A 16,789-nucleotide genomic window follows, 5' to 3' on the forward strand; every position below is an offset into this window, starting at 1 on the left:
ATACAATACATCTCCAATGGCTTGCCAATTTCTACAGATGCACCACAGAAAGCATTCTATTGGGAAGCTTTACAGCTTGGAGAGCAACTGCTCTGCTCAACGCCACAAAAAAACCCAGGAAGTTGTGAACATACCCTAGGCCACCACAAACCATCTATACTTCACACTGCCTCGTGGGAGTGGCGAACATAGTCAAGGGCCACGCACATCATTCGCTCTTCTCTCTCTCCCATCTGGCAGAAGATACAAAAGCTTGAAAGCAGACAGCACCATATCCTAGAGCAGCTTCACCCCCCTTGTTACCATAATCGTGAATGGACCCCTTATATGCTAGAGACAAATTCTAGATTTGCCAATCTACGTCTTTGCAGCATTTGTGCTTCTCTGTAGCTGGAAAACTACATTCTGCACTCTGATTATTCCATCCTTTACACTCCCTGATGTACTCATGTGTGGTAAGATTTGCCTGGATAGCATGCAACGTTTATCACAGCATCTTGATACGTGGGACAATAATAAACCAATGTCAATAATATTTCCCTGGAAAGATTTTACCTTGAAGGTTAACAACCCCTTTCACTGCAAATTGAAACCGAGCTATTGGTTATCACCAATACAATTAAAAGCGCAAAAATATTAAAGAAACACTAGACCTGCAACAACATGTTTTTCATTAAGATTAGAAACCGGTTGCTTTCATAACAACGGTGATTTTCAGAATTCAGAGCCACTTATTTATATTCTTGGCTAGTTTATTCTGGTTACATTCAGGAAGTGAGCAAATATACCTTGGACGCTGCAAAAGATATCCAACCAGAACATACAGCAGGCAAGGAGTTGAAAAAATAAGCAGATATCACATCAAAGAATTAAAGACTTGAGTCTTTTGAGTCGGCACTTGAGAACCAGCGTCCGCGTGTTCGCTTTAAACTCGATTCCAAAAGTAACATCGTAAATACATGGTACAAAGTAGGGACAGGTCTTCAGTTCAATGCAGCTGCCTGTAATTCCCGCACAGAAGCTCGGATTATGATGGCAACTATCTCTCTGGAGAAATGCCAATCCAAATATCTTGTAAGAAACAGCCGAATATGCAGCTCACCACAAAACTCTTTTTAACCGTTTCGACGGGCTATAGAATCGAGCCTGCCCTGCCAACTACAAACCCAATGGGGTTTCATTATGGTGTACTTTGCGTTTATGTTTTTTTCCTTTGGCTAAAATATTAAAAGTCGTCTTACCATTTTCTATTTGTTAGCCTCCGTAAAGCTATTCAGTGCAGCAATTAAAACATCCCCGGGTTTAGAAGCTCGTTGTATCTCGCTCCAATGTGAAATCTACGCGCAGCCGATCAAGAAAGATGTCAAAGTAAGTTTTCCTCCGCTCCAGTCAAAGTAAAGTGTGGACATTGCAATCTGGTTCCGATTCGTGTTGCATCCCAACTAGCTCGTAATTCAGACGTCACGGGCAAGGAGGAAGTGGCTGACCTTGCTATTGTTAACAGTTAAGAAACTTCCTGCTTTTCTGATTCGCTTCCCTTAAACATTTCAAATCCCTTTTGAAAACACAGGGAGCTGATCATTTCCAGAGAAAAAAAAACTGACACCTCCCTCAAAATTGAGGTGCACATCTTCCTTAACTACAGAATGTAATCTGCATTTTTACTATCAGCTCATGACATTCTCTTTTGAAAAAAACTCAGATGGTAGATATTTGGAATGAAATCAGATTATAATGGAAATTCTCAAATAATAGTGTATGTTTCCGGCATGTTCTACTTATAAAAACATGATCTTAAACCTGTAATGGCAAGATAGTGCATACTGTGCAGTGTGGTCAGGGAGAAAACGTGGAACTTTCCTGTACATGAAAGACATAATTAAAAGTAAAGATTCTGGTTTAACTTGGAACTATTCAAAGTTGCAAGGTTAGCCTTTAAGTGCTCATCCCACTGAGGTACTGCAACAGAATTCTTGAGCTACAGGCAAGCAGAAGATAAAGACGATGTTTAAGAGAGAAGAACAAATAAAAACACAGATAGAGATATCTGAGAAATATAAAGAGGTGACAAAACAAACTGGGTCCTCTCAGCAGGACAATCAACATCTCTGGAGAGAAGGGATGGGTGATGTTTCGGGTCAAGACCCTTCTTCCGACTGAAGTTCGAATCAGTTTGAATCTATTCATGTCTTTTGCACAACAGACTTCTGAGTTAGAATTTTCTACAACGGCCTGTAGACCTCAACCAGAATTAATAGCTGAATTTATTTCTGATATTTTCACAGGAACTGTCCTCGACTGAGTGCAACCTGTAGGTAAGCTGGGAGATGCCAGAGAACTAGATGCATGTGTGGTGTGTGAAGCTACATAGTTCGGCAAACCTGACAATTTAAGAAGATGCCAGATTGTGTTTTTTTTCTAGATTCAATGCTAATTGGTGGCATGTATTTGTCATCTTTAGGAATTTGACACATTTTATATTGGCAAATGAATCTGAATCAAAGTGGAGAAAACACAATGGACTAATCCACCATATTATTTTTGGGGGCATCTCACAGAAAAGCCTGTTTTTTAAAAGATAAAGTTCAATCCACCCATTATTTAATATTTAAATATTATTTCATATTTAAAAATAAATCCATTGAATGTTGTTAATGATGCCACAGATTTTTTTCAATACTGATGCAACAAAATGACTTGCTGGGCACTTGAGGGTAAAACTAAAACTGAACTACAGTGGAAATACTTTTAAGTTAGAATGGATAGGAAGGAGTAAGCGGATTTCATTCCTTGAAGGATGTTATGAACTAGATGCAATTCCAAAAAAAAAATCTGAATCTTTCAAGGTCCTTTTTTACTAAACCTTATTTCTAAAAATTTTAAACAATTTCAAATTCTAAAAATGTCAAGGGTGAGATTTGACCTTGCATTCTTTCTTTTGTCCAAATCTCTCAATTGCTGCTCCATAAAATTTCAAGATGACCTTTTAATGCAATGAAATAACTATAAATGTGCTTATTATGCTTGATTGCCAAACTAGGCATTACGTTTCATATAAAGTAAAGCTAGCAGTTTTTTTTTTTAAATAATGGTTCAGCAACATTGCTGAAACCAAGAAATGATATTACAAATGTTGCCAGTAACTATCTCAGCAGTACACCTGTTTTTTTGTTGTTAATGTCATTATTTCAGAGTATTCCATACATCGGTTCAATGATAATTTATCATCATGTCATCTAGGTATCTATTTAAACTTGAATCAGCATTTAATGCTTGCTATTGTCCAATGAGCTAATTCCCTGTAAATTATCTGGAGTTGTACTTATTCTACAGTGGTGACTACATTCAAAAGTGCATGATTAGCTGTAGATTAATCTGGGATAGGTAAAAGGGTGCAAATCCCACGTTCAACACATTCAAATCTTCCATTCATTTTTATTCATCCTAATTTGTAATTCTTCCTCTCCACGATCATGAATAGAACAAGTGCTTATTTATGGATTGCAGATATGCGTTTGACGCAAACACAGCTTTAGAAACGAATCTCCCAGAATATCTACAAAACAGACATCTGTCCAACAATGTGGCAAACTGTGCAGTAGCCCGTCCACAAAAAGCTGGGTGAGAGCAAAGTGAAGGTGAGCATCATTAATAATCCCGTTGACCAGCATTTACACAATTCATGTGTTGAAGAATTTTTGGATTCCACCAGAATCATTCCGTTTCAGGCAACATTACAGCCTGTGTCTGACCTCAGTATCAGGACACTGGGTGGAAAACTCAAGTGAATGTGAGATTAATGAGAACCAAGGCAAATACTGCCCACGGTCTCTAGTTCTTCCCTGGACACAAAGATTATTGTCAGTGAACCTAATGATCAAATGTTCAGTGTACAATTCCATTTTAACATAGACTACAAATACAGCATTGCATCCTACACAGCAAATACAACACTATATGAACAAATCTATTCTTCCAGTCCATATGGACAAACATGACCAGTTTAAAAGGTTGGTTGATAAAAGGTTCTGCTTCATTGTAAAGCAGGGATACCAACATGTAGATCTCCAAATGCATCAATCATACCTGTCATTGCAGGATCTTTCACTGAGATAATTTTTCCATTGATTTATTTACACAAAATAAAAGAAGCACTTTGCCATCTCATAAGAGTATCATAGAATTGTTAATGGGGCTTAGCAAACCACAGCCATGAGCCACCAGAACAGTCAGTCCTGGACCCCTGGAAGGCCCCCCAGCAACTGGACCGGTTAAATGGCCTGAGGACCTGAAATGCCATGAAACAATTCACAGAACCAACAGGGGGACCACAGATAAGCAATCAAAGTAGCATTTTCAATTAAAAAAAGTAGACCATTTAAACTTGAAATCCTCAATAACTGATATATCCATGGTGTGATTAATCAGGAGCTTTTTTTAAATCAACCGTTAGATGATTCTTTTCTAGTGATTAAATAGTACATGGGTTAGAGATTATACACTGGTTAGAAGTTGCCTCTTCTGGCAGAGCCACTAAAGTAAACTAATTACTGCCCCAGAAGGTTAAAGTGAAACTTACCATTATGTTCATTTTTTAATGACAATAAATCATTTTGATTTTAAGCATGCATTAGCAAGAATGGATTGGACTTGCATATTCAAGAAAAAACCTTGGCGAGTTGTACATCCTGTCACATGTGGAATTTAGAAATACTGGATTCACTTTTCTGTCATAACTATTGATAATTCCCAAGATTCATACAACACAGTTAGTTAAATATTTTGACTAAAAGGAGATATAGATAAAACAACTGCTTTTTAAATTAAACACTCCCAATGATCACTTAATTCCTTCAAAGTACACAATGTGAACTTTTTCTGATGGGAACTTATCTGCCTGTAAATTTATCTCATGTAGCCCGAGAGAGCAAATAGTCAGCTGTTTATGAACAAAATATCCAAACCAATATTTCAACTCTGAAGCTATTCAATATAATTTAATGTTCCTGCATGTATTGCCAAATTGCTTATTTAGAAGCAAAATGGTAAAAATTGACTTTTCCTGCTTAATCCCAGACACAGAAAAGAGGACATTGAATGAAAAACTCGATCTGAACCGATAACAGACTTGATCACAATATTTTATTGGTGATATTGCTGTCATCAATTACCAAACTATCAAAAAAATCTTCTAAACACAAATGGACCTCTGTAATATTAAACCCAAAATGGTTCTTCAAAGATAAACATTAACAAAGACATAATATATAACTAGAGGGTTGGACTAAACATATTACACGTTAGAGATTAGACATTTTATAGACCTGTATGTTTTATTGTGAATAAAAACAATGTAATGAAAACACATATGAATAAAAATGCTGGAAATACACAGCAGGTTAGAAACCATCCATGCAATACTTAAGCAATGATTATTCTGGTCACTGACTTACATCAAATGCTAACAGAATATGTGGAATGCATGTCTTACTGCAAAGGTGGAAAGAATTTAGAAAACAAAGTGTTATCTTATCAAGTAGAACACTTGTCAAGGGTAGCCAATAAGTCAAACATGTTTTAACCTTGCAAAATTCATGGGCAAAATCCACATTTGGAAGGGTACAAGCACAGAGATCTCCTATCTCCTGAAGGGAGACATTATGATAAGTTGGTTCAATTAATTCCCTCGGTTAAGACCGAAAGATAACTTAAGGCCCTGTCCCACGATGCGAGTTTACCCAAGAGCTCTCCCGAGTTTAAAAAAAAAAATCAAACTCGTGGTAAGTAAGTAGAATGTACGTAGCGGGTACGTCGGAGCTCGTGGATGTCTCGAAGCAGCTCGCAATGCTAACGGCAGGTACTCGAGAAACGCGGAAACTCGTGAAGTTTTTCCAACAGTATGAAAAATTTCCAAGAATAAAAAAAATACCCGTGATGAAGTACCACGAGTTTGATTTTTTTTTATTTTTTTTTTTAAATCGGGAGAACTCTTGGGTAAACTGGCATCGTGGGACAGGGGCTTTATTTTCATGCGACACAATGCACTGAAGCCAAAGGTGCCTGACATTTACTGGCATGAGTAATTCCAATGTTTGTAGCCTTGCCTGAAGGTTACAATTAAAAATCCAGAGTAACATTTAAGATTAATAAAGAGCTTCTACTCCAAAATAGAACAAAATGGTTGAAGTTCAGGCTGTATCACCTATTCATTTTATTTGGCCGTAATGGAAAGAGCAAGTCACAGTGAAGGTGACTTCACCAGAGTCCTTCCAGTAGCCAACGAACATTTTCTCCAACTCACAATGCGGATCCATTCACAAAAGGCACAATGGATGCGATCCTCACCCTGCAACCACTCGAAGAGAAACAGAAGAGCAGCCACAGTATCTGACCTTTCTTGACTTCACTAAACCTTTGATTGCATCATTGGGCGGAGCTGTAGAACACCCTCCTTACAAATGTGGCTTCCCCCAGAGTTCAACACTGCACTCTGATAAAAAAAAAAAGGTTCATGATGTTAATCTGGATCACTTCTCATATCACAGGTGCAATCTCTCAGCATATGAGGAAAATTACATTGAAAGATTAAATCCTTCAACCCGACCAAAAACTCAATGTCCTCTGGTGAACAGTCAATCCTGTCCTCTTATATGCATGCCTCTGGGACTTTGGACTACCTACAGCAGGCATGTCAAAGCACGAGAGAGGTATTTTTTAACAATGTTCTGCAAAGCACTTTACGTCCACTGGATGGATATGTGTGAACCAATGTCAGCATCCTCTCCCAGGTCAATATCTCCAGGATTGAACCAGTAATTACAGTTGGTGGGGTCTATCGTTGAGAATGACATCTCATTCACATGCTCGAAACAAATGCTATTTGCTGAACATTTATCAATGGGAAGAACAGGTAGACAAAGGAAAAGGTTAAAGGATGTGCTCAAAGTTCATTGGGAAATGCAATAAGTAACCCCACTGACTCCCGCAAATACGTGGCAGCGACCACTGGAAGTGAACCAGAAGCACTCAAAGTAGCATTGAGTACCTCAAATTCATGCTTCTGAGGCACAAACCCTCAGTATAAACAGTAGGAATAGCCCACCGCCTCACAAAATCACAGCTCATCTCATCAGACATGCCCTTCTCAATCTTTGGGAAAGTTTATGATTCCCACATTGGTCTCTTGAGCCTACTCTACTGAGAGTAGAGTGAAAGCAAATCTTTTTCACACAGAGAGTTGTGAATCTGTGGAATTCTCTGCCTCAGAGGGTGGTGGAGGCCAGTTCTCTGACTACTTTCAAGAGCTAGATAGGGCTCTTAAAGATAGCGGAGTCAGGGGATATGGGGAGAAGGCAGGAACGGGGTACTGACTGGGGATGATCAGCCATGATCACATTGAATGGCGGTGCAGGCTCGAAGGGCCGAATGGCCCACTCCTGCACCTATTGTCTAAATCATCTTCCACTCCAAGAAGATGGCAACATTTATTTTAAACAGGATAAGACCAGACATAGGAGCAGAATTAGGCCATTCGGCCCATCGAGTCTACTCCACCATTCAATCATGGCTGACCTATTTTTCCCTCTCAACCCCATTCACCTGCCTTCTCACTGTACCCTTTGACACTTACTAATCAAGAAGCACTTCAAAAATACCCATCGGTGGCAATAAATTCCACAGATTCACCACCTTCTGGCTAAAGAAATTCCTCCTCATCTTCATTCTAAAGGTACGTCCTTTTATTATGAGGCGGTGCCTTAAAGGGATCAACATATTCCTGTGAAAACAACCTTGGGGAATACCGACAAGTGGCATACCAAGGTTATTACAGCTGGTGGCATAGAAGTGGCGTTTGTGGAAATTGTTTGACTTGTGGTTCACGTAGAACCGCAGAGGTTACATTGTTTGGAATCCTGAAAATTGGAGTAATAATCTGGAGACCAACTCGTCCAAATCCAAATCCAGTCATAGTAGTTGGGGAATTTAAAGTCTGATGAAATAAATGCCACTATCAGCCATGTTAATAACATAAAAATCATCTGATCAATTGGGGTGGCAACATGGTGCAGCCAGTAGAGTTGCTGCCTCACAGCTCCAACAAGCTGGGGTCAATCCTGACCTCTGGGATTGCGTGCATGAAGTTTGCATGTGCGCCCTGTGACTGTGTGGGCTTCCTCCCACACATTAAAGATGTGTAGGTTGTTTGGTTAACCAGCTGCTGGAATTTGCCTTGATGTGCAAGTGAGTGGGAGTATCTGGGGAAGAGTTGATGGGAATGTAGTGAGAATATAATGGGATTTGTAGGATTATACTGAATGGGTGTTTTGACAGTTGACAAGGACTTGGAGGTGGGTTGAAGGGCCTGTTTCAGAGCTACCTGGCTCTTCAACTAACGTGCTTTAGGGATAGAGATCTGTGTGTCCCAGCTGTGTATGACTGCAAACAGAAATGTGGACGATCCTTAACGTCCCTCTGAAAATGGCCTAGTTTAGAATCAGTAAGGAATTGCGTATAACTCATGTTGATCTTGTCAGATAAGTCCACATTCCACAAGTGAATGAAGGAAATTAAATAAAGTTAATTGCTTAGAATGAAATTAGGCAATAAAATGCATTTTCTGGCATTCATCCATAAACACAGCATTGGATAAGCTTCAAAATGCGTTCCGCCAACGCCCAGCTCTATTCACCACCACTTTTCTTGACCCCATCAGTGCACCTAAAATGTCAAACAGCTTGTCAAATATGTAGAAATACGTGAGCAGAAATGCCCAACAAATAAATAGATGCAACCAAAAATGTAGTCTTTTTTTCCCTTAATCTATCCTTTCTTTAGATACAGACTCCACTACCTTTCCGGGGCATCTATCATTCACAGTATCCGTACCATTATCAAAATCAAAGATCCTATAGCAGAGCAAGTTAGACCACTCCTTCTAAATGCAATGGGCTGACGTGTAGTACACAACAGAGCTGAACGAGGGCCTATTTTTCATCCATTTCAGTAACCCGACCTGACTTGTAATCAACATTGCGGGGGGGATAGTTAGTGTTAATAAATTATAATTCTGAAAATGAGAAGAAGCCTTTTATCAAAGAACTTTTATTTTTACGAGGATGTTTCCGTAACCAGCTTCCATCTCCGCACTAGTATCTTTGCTCCGCTCTGGGATCTTTGGTGCGGAGACAGAAGCCGGTTACGGAAATGGGGCTGAAATTACCCATGAATCTGCCCATGACCGTACTACGTCTTTTTTGTCGAGTGATCTATCTTGCTTGTTCTAGCATCTTTGATCAAAATCATCCATTTCCACCTCGGTAACTTCACCCAGTTCCAACCTGCCTGACTCTCCCTCCAATTCAACTAGGGCAGAAACTCGCCCATGTCCTTGTTCCATACAGCATTGGGGGTTTTTCAATATCCTCCTGGCTGGCTTTGCTCCATTCTTGATTAACACACTCACTCAAAACCCTAGCACCTGTCCAAATTAACACCTGCTCCCATCCATCTATCACCTTGTGCTTGCTGATCCATTATGTATCCAATCACAAATCACGGTGGCGCAGCGGTAGAGTTGCTGCCTTGCCACGTTGGAGACCCGGGTTCAATCCCCAACTACGGGTGCTATCTGTACGGAGTTTGTATGTTCTTCCCATGACCTGTGTGGGTTTTCTCCGAGATCTTCGGTCTCCTCCCACACTCCAAAGACATACAAGTTTATAGATTCATTGACTTGGTAAATGTAAAAATTCCCCCTAGTGTGTGTAGGGTAGTGTTAATATGTGGGGATCGCTGGTCGGCACGGACCCGGTGGGCTGAAGAGACTGTTTCCACACTGTATCTAAACTAAATACTTTGATTTCAAAACTTTGATTTCACCCACGATTTCAAGCCTCACCATTCTAAACCTTTACCGTCACTATCATCTCTTGTTCCCTTTTAACCCATCAAGGGAATTGTGCTTCTACTTTAATTACTCACTGACAACACACCCATTCTTCACAATCTGTCCAGACTCTGCAATTCAGGATTTCGCTCCATCCTTTGAGGAAAGTTGACATACAGTACAAATGACAAACCTCAAAAAACTGGATGAAATAAATCTAATGTGCCGATCTATTGAATGGATTCACTTTGCCATCTTCAACACTTCCTGATGAGCACATCCCACTCATTTAAAAATGTTTTGCGACTAATAATAAAATCAATAAAATGCTTATTAGTTCATTTTTTCTTCTTTTACATGCATCTTGCCCTTTCTGTCAAATGTGCAACCCTCCTAAACCTCAGGATATTCAATTTGCCTGAGTCTATTAGTCTATAGTTTAGTTTACAGTTATAGCGCGGACCCAGGTCCTTCAGCCCACCGAGTCGGCACCGACCAGTGAACCTCGTACATTTGCATTATCCTATGCACTAGGGACAATTTACATTCTTTGGAGAAATGTACAACTTCAATATTGTGGGCAAGTTGGACCGAAGGACCTGGTTCCATGCCATATGTCTATTGTCTCTAATTGGTGAATGAAAGAGAAAGTAAACGCTGAAATACCTCAGTTTGATTACATTTCAGTCAGGGTATTTAAATTACTCACCATTAAGTACCATTAACTTCCTATCAGACTAAACTAAAAGGTAAACAGTATCTCAGCCATTGATCAAGCAAAGTGATAATGCCACAGCTCTGGACATCTGCATGTTCACACTGATCATAGAAAGCAGGATACAATTGGGAGGGTTTTTCAGTATATTCACACTATTCAATTTCCCTGAATTTACTGGAATTAACAACTAAAAAGACGTGAGATTAGCAATGGCTATCTGCTCTGAAAAAGTGCTTGGGTGAAAACTATTGAACATCACACCATATGCCACATGTCAAAGTTAACCACTCTCTGAATTATTAACCAATAGGCCATGTAGATTAGAAGTAAACCTTTGGGCAAATATTCTTAATTGACCTTAATTACCTTGTTTGTTCATAACCTTTCTAGCTTGATATAGCTTCACATAATTCTGTTTCCATCAAACAACGGCAATTGAGAAAAAACAACATCTGTTTATGAAATAGTTTGCAACACTTTTACCCACACAGGGTATAGTATTCCCTATCTAGTAGCAATTGCACACAATTTAAATCATGGAAGTATTTGGAATATAGCTAAACTGAAGACGTGCAGAGTTCTTACATTCTAATCTCTTAAACCCAAATTGCCTAAACTGGTTTCTCTGTATTATTCACCCTCCCACACACATCATCCTGGCACATATTTTTGTTTCTTTCTTCCTGGAGACCTTGCCCGACTTCTTCATAAAGGCAGCCATACAATTCAACTCGACCATTGCACCACATCACCACCCCTGAGGTACGATGCTCCTCTCAAACTCCCTCCCAGATTTCTTGCACTCGTGGTCCCTAAATGACACCCCACAGCTGAAAACACCACCAGATCGAATTTTTCATAATTTTAAAGATTTCTATCAAATCAAGTGTCAGTACTTTGTGGCTGCGTTACAACAAAGGCACAGATATACATGAGATAAAATCAGGTCAGGCAGGTTTATTACAAATGAATGTTTCTAGTTCAGCGCATACCTCAACTACATCAGATTTCAGATCATTTCAGTGAACATTTGGCACTCAATATGGAATGCTCATGGTTCCTCATGCATCAAACCAATATCCTGACATTAGCAGCAGTACAGGAGTAAGAAAATACATTATTTATTACCAACATTTCTTCCTTGAAAAAATAGAAACATAGAAACATAGAAATTAGGTGCAGGAGTAGACCATTCGGCCATTTCGAGCCTGCACCGCCATTCAATATGATCATAGCTGATCATCCAACTCAGTACCCCGTACCTGCCTTCTCTCCATACCCTCTGATCCCCTTAGCCACAAGGGCCACATCTAACTAACTCCCTCTTAAATATAGCCAATGAACTGGCCTCAACTACCCTCTGTGGCAGAGAGTTCCAGAGATTCACCACTCAAATGACAGCTGATTTAATGTCACAGAGTCACAGAGTCAGACAGCACTGAAACAGGACCTTCGGCCCATCTCTTCCATGCCAACCACAATGACCCACCTAAATTGGTTTGATTTACCTGCAATTGGCCCATATCACTCTAAACCGTTCCTATCCCTGAATCTTTCCAAATGTTTTTTTTAATGTTATTATTGTGCCTGCCTCAACTATTTCCTCTGGATCTCTCCTTCTGTGTGAACAATTGCCCCTCAGGTTCTTGTATTTTCTTCATCATAAAACCATGGCCTATAATTCATTGGTAGACAAAAATGTTGGAGAAACTCAGTGGGTGAAGCAGCATTTATGGAGCAAAGGAAATAGACAACGTTTAGGGTCAAAACCTTTCTTCCCTTACTCTATGCATTCACCCTATCTATTTTATACATCTTTTTAAGATCACCTCTCAGCCTCCTATGCTACAAGGAATAAAGTCCTAGCCTGTCCAACCTCTCCTTATAGTTCAGGCCTTTGAGTCCTGGCAAGATTCTTGTAAATCACCTTTGCACTCTTTCCAGCTTAGTAGTATATTTTCTATAGCAGAGTGACCAGAACTGAACACAAAAGCATTCTTCACTAACCTATCTACAACACTTCCTAGGGCCCTACAAATGACTGTGAAAGTCCTGCCCTAGTGCAACACTTCATACCTATCTGAATTAAACTCCATTAGCCATTCCTCAGCCTATTTGCCCAGCATTTCAAGATCCTACTGTAATTTTTGATAACTATCTTCACTGTCAACAAAACCACCTATTTAGTGTCATCTGCAAACTTACTCGTACATTCTCATCGTTGATACAGATGTCAAACAGCAATAAACCCAACACTGATCCCTCCATTCCACAAAATAATCTTCCACACCAGCCGCTACTTCCTACTATGAAGCTAATTCTGTGTCCAGTCAACTAGCTCTGGATCACATACAATCTAACCTTCCAGAGCAGCATACCATGTGTGACTTTATCAAAGGTCCTGCTGAAGTTCATGCAGACTACGTCCATAGCCCTGCGTTCATTAACCTTCTTGGTCACGTCTTCAAAAAACTCAATCAAATTTGTGAGACACAATAACCCATGCAGAAAACCATGCTGACTGTCGCTAATCAACCTGTGTCTTTCCAAATGCATGTACCTGTATATCTTATCCTCTCCATTAATGTTCTTACTGTTAGGCTTACTGTCTATAGAAACATAGAAAATAGGTGTAGGAATAGGCCATTCAAGTCAGCATCACCATTCAATATGACCATGGCTCGTCATCTAAAATCAGATTCACCACTCTTGTGTGAAAAAAGTTCTTCTCCTCGGTTTTAAAGGATATCCCTTGATGTCCTGGAAACGTTAGCCCTAAGAGCTAAATCTAACTCTCTCTTGAAAACACCCAGTGAATTGGTCTCCACTGTGGCAGAGAATTCCACAGGTTCATAACTCTCTGGGTGAAGTTGTTCCTCATCTCAGTCCTAAATGGTCTACCTCTTATTCTTAAACTGTGTCCCCTGGTTCTGGACTCCCCTAACACCATGAACATTTTTCCTGCATCTAGTCTGTCCAATCCTTTAAGAATTTTACGTGTCTATAAGATCATCTCTCATCGTTCTAAATTCCAGTGAATACAAGCCCAGTCTACCCATTCTTTCATTACAAGATTACATCGCACAACATTAGCCACCTTCCTGTCTTCCAACACCTCACCTATGCATAATGAAGGCTCACATATCTCAGGCAGGACTTCTGCAATTTCTTCTTTAACTTCCCTCAGTGTTCTTGGATGCATCTGATCAGGCCCGGGACATTTATCTACCTTCACACACCTTAGGACATCCAGCACATCCTTGACTGTAATGCATAATGTCCTCAAGACATCTCCATTAACTGTCCCAAGTTCCCCAATCTTTATGTTTTTCTCTGTAGTAAAAACAGAGGAAAAATATTCATGGATACACCTTGCCCATTTCCTCTGGCTCCACATGGTGGTTTCTGAGGGGCCTTACTCTCTCATTAGTTACCCTTTCCCCTTATTATACCCAGATAAAATGTATTTGGCTTTAACTTGGTCTTGTCTGCCAGAGCTATCTTGTGCCCCCTTTTTGCCCTCCTGATTTCATGAATCCCCTCAACTCCCCCAGCATACATTTAGTCCCAGATGCTGTACCTGGCCCATGCCTCCTCCTTTTTTCTGACCAGAGCCTCAATTTCTCCCATAATCCAGGGTTCCTTACTCCCTGCCTTGTCCTTCATTCCAACAGGAACACACATACAAAAAGCTGGAGTAACTTTTTGTATGTGGGATAGGCAGCATTGCTGGAGAGAAGGAATGGGTGATGTTTCTGGTCAAGACCCTTCTTCACACTGAACCTTGACCTTAAAAATCACCCATTCCTTCTCTCCCGAGATGCTGCCAGTCCCGCTGAGTTACTCCAGCTGTTTGTGCCTATCTTTGGTTTAAGCCAGCATCTGCAGTTCCTTCCTACACAGGAACACATACCTTGGACTCTCACTATAACACTTTTCAAAGCACCCCATTGACCAGATGTCCCTTTGCACAAAAGCAATCTACTCTAATCAACTTTTGCATGTTCCTGTCTAATACCATCAAAGTTGGCCTTGCCCCAATTTAGAACTTTAACTTGTGGAGCAACTTTCAACAGCATCTTCACCTTCTTCACAGCTTTCCCCCAAGAATTAGTCTTCATACCCAAAAATAGACAAATGGTTGCACGTGTCATACACATCGACACCCAACAGAAGTAATTGAATGATAAACAGAGGCTTTATGTTATATGTTAAATTAAGAAATACAGCATGGAAATGGTCCCTTCAGCCCATCATGTCCATGTCGACCATCCCTGGATACATTTCCTAGCCCTTTCTAAAGGGACGTTGATACCAATAGCACCAACTTTGCTCAGAATACTTGACTCGCCTTCAATCACTTGGTCTGCATAAATCAATATCATATGGGTAGGGAAGGTTTGGAGAAATATGGGCCAAACACGGGCAGCTGGGGCTGGCATTGATAGGGCATCTTAGTTGGCATAGACAAGTTGGGCCAAAGTCTATGACTCTAAATCCCACAATGTGTTTACTGGGTACACTCAGGCACATGCCCTGCTCTATCTTTGCAGTTTAAATCATCTTTATTTGAGTAGGTAGATACAGAACAATTGATGTTTTGGGAGATTAAGTCCATAATTCACGTTAATATTTCTGGACAAGACTATTAGTTTAGTTGAGCATCTGCTCAGAGCGTCACATATTACGGGTGGTACAGTGGCACAGCTGGTAGAGCTGCTGCCTCACAGCATCAGAAACCCCTGTTTGATCCTGACCTCAGGTGCTGTCTGGCTGGAGTTTGCAAATTCTCACTGTGACAGTGTGGGTTTCCTCCGGGTGCTCCGGTCACCTCCCACATCCCAAATATGCATGGGTTTGTAAGCTGGTTGGCCTCTGCAAATTGCACCTAGTCTGTACGGAGTGAATAAGAAAGTGGGATAACATAGATCTGGTGATAACAGGTGATAGATGGTTGGCATGGACATGGTGGGCCAAAGGGACCATTTCCTTGCTGTATCTCTTAGCTTACCATATAACCACAACCTCAAATAATCTCAAAATGGAATCATTATAAACAACAAGCTACTTGGAAACTACGTTTTAAAAAGTCTTAGAACAGTGTGGTCATTTCATTCCAGTCACTGCAAGACTTGTTCTACATCTTTGTGTCCATCATCTCTACAACATGTTAGCACAAAGAAGCTTCTATTTCACAATTAAAAACATGTTACAAAACCTCAGTTATGTATAAATTCCTTAACAATGCAACAAGAACAGATCAGTTGAATTAATTACATGGCATATTACATTATTACTGTAAATGATAGGAATTCTATACATGGAAGAAGTTAACCAGTTCAACTTCAATGGGCAATGTACAGCAAAACCGGTAAGCCCCCGTCCCACTTACGTGTCCTTGGCACGCTAATTACGCGACCTCGTGGTCGCGTTGAGGCGCAGCATACTTCCGCGAACGTCGCGCGCGATTTCATGCGCCCGCACAGCCGTCTAGAGCGCGTGACGTCATTTGAAGATGGACAGAATGCAGGAGTAACTCAGCGGGACCGGCAGCATCTCTGGAGAGAAGCAATGGGTGATGTTTCGGGTCTAGACCCTTCTTCAGACTGAAAGAAGGGTCTTGAGATTAGTATCTCTTAACTGCTGTTAAAAAGTTATGCTCAAGTGAGAATTGCTGTACAACCACCAGATGCCAGGTATAATGTTAACCATTCTTTGAATTATTAACCAATAGATCAAGCAGATCAGAAATAAACCTTTGGATAAATGTTCTTAATTTTCCACACAACAATCAACTCCCTTTAGGTCTGTTTGCTCGTAACTATTTCAGCTGGATAAAAATTAATATGATCCTGTTTCCATAAAGCTACTGTGACTGAGAAAAATGACATCTGCTTATGGAAGAGTTTCAACAGTTTTACACATTCAGAGTAGGGCATTCTCTAGCTGAATAGATATTACACACAATTTAAACCAAGGAGGTGTTTGGAATATAGCCTCATCTGGAGAATGCAGAATTCTCAGATTCTTCTCTCCAGAGATGCTGCCTCTCCCGCCGAGTTACTCCAGCTTTTTTGTGTCTATCTTCGGTTTAACCCAGCATCTGCAGTTTCTTCCTACACATCCTTTCGTTCATTTCTTCCTGGAGACCTTGCTCATAAATGCATCTCTGCAATTCACCTTGG

General features: G+C 40.3%; 1 protein-coding gene across 3 annotated transcripts in view; it reads right to left on the minus strand.

Annotated features, from left to right (window-relative positions):
- itprid2 (ITPR interacting domain containing 2) overlaps nt 1-16,789 on the minus strand; it is a 140,869-nt gene that overhangs the window by 76,161 nt on the left and 47,919 nt on the right. The window contains exon 1 of one of the 3 annotated variants that reach the window (XM_055637861.1): nt 1,242-1,480. The exons of the other annotated variants lie outside the window; for them this stretch is intronic. The gene's annotated coding sequence lies outside the window, so the exon portion shown is untranslated. Of the gene's footprint in view, nt 1-1,241; nt 1,481-16,789 lie in introns of those variants that run through there. 3 annotated transcript variants of the gene reach the window in all.

The sequence above is a fragment of the Leucoraja erinacea genome, chromosome 7, assembly GCF_028641065.1.
Source record: "Leucoraja erinacea ecotype New England chromosome 7, Leri_hhj_1, whole genome shotgun sequence".
Lineage (NCBI taxonomy): Eukaryota > Metazoa > Chordata > Chondrichthyes > Rajiformes > Rajidae > Leucoraja > Leucoraja erinaceus.